This window comes from Emydura macquarii, unplaced genomic scaffold (assembly GCF_026122565.2).
Source record: "Emydura macquarii macquarii isolate MOO-44397 ecotype Brisbane River unplaced genomic scaffold, CSIRO-AGI_Emac_v2 contig_2897, whole genome shotgun sequence".
Classification (NCBI taxonomy): Eukaryota; Metazoa; Chordata; order Testudines; family Chelidae; genus Emydura; species Emydura macquarii.
In genome coordinates this window covers 54,848,450-54,852,360 of record NW_027133034.1, presented here as the reverse complement: position 1 = coordinate 54,852,360, position 3,911 = coordinate 54,848,450, and positions in this window count along the sequence as shown.

Sequence of the window (3,911 nt, the reverse complement as noted above, 5' to 3'; positions counted from 1 at the left end):
TTTCCTAACAAGCATTTAAGAGGTGCTTAAGTTCCCTTTGTGAATCTAACCCTTACAGCCTTGTAGCTGCTGAGTTACACCCTTTCGTATTAGTCGCTTAGGCGCTGTTATACCAGTCATGCACTCCCAGAGCACAGTGTGCTCTGACTACTCATACACTCCTTCCGACTAATGCCAGGCAGCATAGCACAAAGCCAGCTACACTGGTTCTATGCCATCTGAGGATTCCTGGACTAAAGGAGGAAGCTTACAGCACTTTTAAGTCCACTTGGGCTGCTGCAGTGACACAAAGAGGTCTGAACATAAGCCAGGAGCTGGCCTTTGGAGGCATAAGGCAGGATGAAAGGCTCAGACATTAAAGTTAATGGCTGTTTTAGCGATCTGAGAACATTACTTTCTGCTTTTGGCTAATATTTGCATCACCAGCATTCAGAACATTACGGTCTAATTCAGCTGCATGGAATCACCAATCCTTTTAAAGCTACAATCAGACTTCCCAAATTAAACTATCTGTGATTTAGCCAGCCATGTCAGTAATCTAATCAAAGTGTAACAGCACAAGCAAGATGTAGGAAGTAACACACTGAGAGAGAGAGAGAGAGAGAAACAGAGAGAAGTAAAATCCCAAGTAGTGTAAGGTATAGGACAGCCAAAGGATATAGGATAACAGGAATTTATTTCAGCATATTTAATAGACTGAAGTGGGATTTGTTGAAGGATGGGGAAAGGCATGGCACACTTAGGGGGATATAGATGGCAGATCACTGAAAGGGGTGAAATAGGGTGGGAAATGGGGCACTGAAGAGGGGATGGGGTACAGGGTTATAACCATTTGGGCAAGCATTTGAAGATATTGAATAAAATATTCCACTATGAAAGCTCATTTCAACTTTACAGTAAAATTATTCCTACAAAATAATAAACATGGAAACTGACTGAGGCTGACATTGCACCTGACCCAACTCCCATTGAAGGCAGGGTAAAGATTCTTATTGACTTAAATGGGAGTTGGACTGGGCCTAAGTTTAGGCTAAAAATATTCCTAATAGAGTTGAAAGGGCCTTTTTGCATTAGCTAGGCCATTCCCCTGCATTGTTGTAAGCCAGTTTTTGTATGTTTGTGTAAAGCATTTCTAATACTTTATTTATAGACATTTCTATAAGAGCATATTATCATAGTATTCAAGTGCTTCTGATTTATGGATCTGTAAATTTTAACCCAGAGAGGCTGTGAAAGCGGTGTACCATGTGAAGAATTTCTGGGTTTCCCTTGACTAAGTCCAACATTTAGGCTTCACTGGGATTCACAAAACCCGCGCTCATATGCTGCCTAACCCTAAATTGCCTAGGGCACAGATCTACATAGGTAATTAAGTGCCAGTTTTCATGTCTACTGTGATACACAAAACTTCCACCTCACCCTGTAGGTGCCTAACTTCACTTGGGGCCTATGATTTCAGGGTTATTGTTTCCTAGGTATCTATGTGTCTGCCTCTGGGCATGTGCACTGATGCCTCGCTCTAGGCATCTGCCCATCACAGTCCCAGAGCAAGTCATGAAATAAGGGAAGATATGTGTTCACCCATCTAGCTCATGGGCAGGGACTGATCAAGTAGGCACCTAACTGAAGCTTTGTGGATCACAGGATTGTTCCTGTGATTCTTTAGGTGCCTAAAAGTTAAGACATTGTGATGCTGAGTATTGCAACACTAAGTTCCTTTGTGGATTCAGGCCTAGGTGCCTATGTTTTTGCCTTTAAAGTCCTTAAAATGCCTAAATTTCAGCAGGTGGGCATGGGCCCAACCACCTCAGCCCTGACCCCACCGAGCAGCAGGATTCACAAATGAAGGCTTCCCTCAAGCTTGCCTTTTGGGCCCAAGTTTGTAGGTGTGGTCAGAGCCCTGCTAAAGCCACACAGAGGAGGCAGTGGCAGTGGCAGCTTTTTCCCTGCCCCTTTCAGTTGACTAGTTAAGCACTCACACAGGATGCAAGAGACTCAGGTTCAATTCCCCCCTTTGCCTGATGTCAAGAAAAGATTTGAACATAGCGCTCCCATCTCCCAGGAGAGTCCTTGAACACTGCTGGACCTGTTCGACTGTATCTAACTTGTTGCACAGAATTGGGGCAGAAAGAGTGAGAATGACTGAATAACCTAGTGGCTAGGGCTCTCATCTGAGACATGGAATCACAAATTTCAGTGCCCTTGCTCCAGTGGGCTAAAGGTTATACATGGTGTTCCTCCTCCCTGTTTATTTGTGAAAAACCACTAGCCTGGCATAAGCACCTAACTTCAGGGAAGGGTATATGTCTGTGAATCCAGAGTAGAGAGAGGTACTTCCCTCCCTCCCTCCAGCCCAGCAGTAGGTGCCCCCTTTGACAGATGGGACTTTGGTCATGCCCGCTCTGCCTTTCCATTTCCTATTGGATAGCTTAGATGGCTCCTCACTCAGCTTCTGTGAATCCCTTTTATAAGATGTCTAATTGTTCTTCTGCATTATATGGGGAACTTGGGTGCTTAGAAGTCACAAAGGTATTTAAACACCTAACTCCCATTAAAGTCAGCTGGAGTTAGGCACCTAAATTCTTTTGTGAATCTTACCCTAGGCACCTATCTTGTGGTTGTAAATTCCACTAGGCAGCAAGGCATTAAAGTTCCAGATACAGAAGATGTTCAAACCCAAAGACAGAGTATTTTAAGTTTGTCCAGCTAGTACACAAGTCCAGTCTAAAGTTAATTTGGGAAATTTGGTTGTGTACAGACCAACAAATTAGATTAGACACAACACATCCTGCATCTTTGTAGAGGATTAGAGGGGTACATAACAAATCCTGCATCTTTGCAGAAATTCATATGAGCTTTACAAGTTGCCAAAGAAGAAAGCCCAGATCATTGGATGCATTGGAGCAGTTCTCAGTGCACCAGAGATGTGTGGTAGGGAAAGATGAATTCTTGCCATCCTGGGGCTAGCAAGATCCAGCCTCACTATGTTGGCTTTATACCACTCAAGGATACCCCTTGTTTAGGGAAATCACCAGCTGACTTTTTAAAGCTAGTTTTCCATCCCTTTGGCTCTGTTGGAATGGCAAGAGATGAGAGGCAGAAGGGGGTTGAGGATATGGTATTGTCTTTGGTTGACTCCATTTGATATTAAGAAAAGGGTAAAATTGCAACCTCTGAGTAAAAGTTCTAGCTCACCAGTGTTGTGTGATCCCCAGCTGATGTAAATCACCATAGCTCATTGAAATCATTGCGGCTCAGGCCTGTTCTGATCAACTTTGAGCATGTTTGACAGATTTATCAGAACCGACTTAAAGTAAAATGTAGCTAAATGCATCTGAATAAAAAAAAGTCTCTTTTTTAAAATTGAAAACAATCTATTAAAGAAACATCACAATATGTTTATCAACCCTTCATATAAGTTTTTATAGTATGCATAATCATAGTAATATATCAGACAAGTTATAAACATCAGTATGTTAACTCTGTTGGTTCTAAGTGGTGATCATACAGGGAAAAATAAATATTTCCCGTTTTGTGACATATTAGTGGCCATGCATACTAGTAAGCCAAGCACAGTATATGACCATCTTTTGACCATTACTATTACCCGGGTTTTACTCTGATGTGCTGTAAGCATTTTCTCTATGAATGCATTAGTTAGGTTATGTCAGTAGACAAATAACTTTCAGATTTAATACTGTAGACATTATATAGATTCACTAGACGCTAGTACTTATGCGTAGTGGACATTATAATTAAAAGTATAGCTATATGTAAAATGGCAACAATATAAAAACCATCAGTTTAATGTAGGCAAACAGAAGTTATTTCCAAAATGAACAAACAGTTTCTTATATTATTTTAAATACAAGAAAATGGTTGTATTACATTTTCCTTAGAGAGAGATTTGA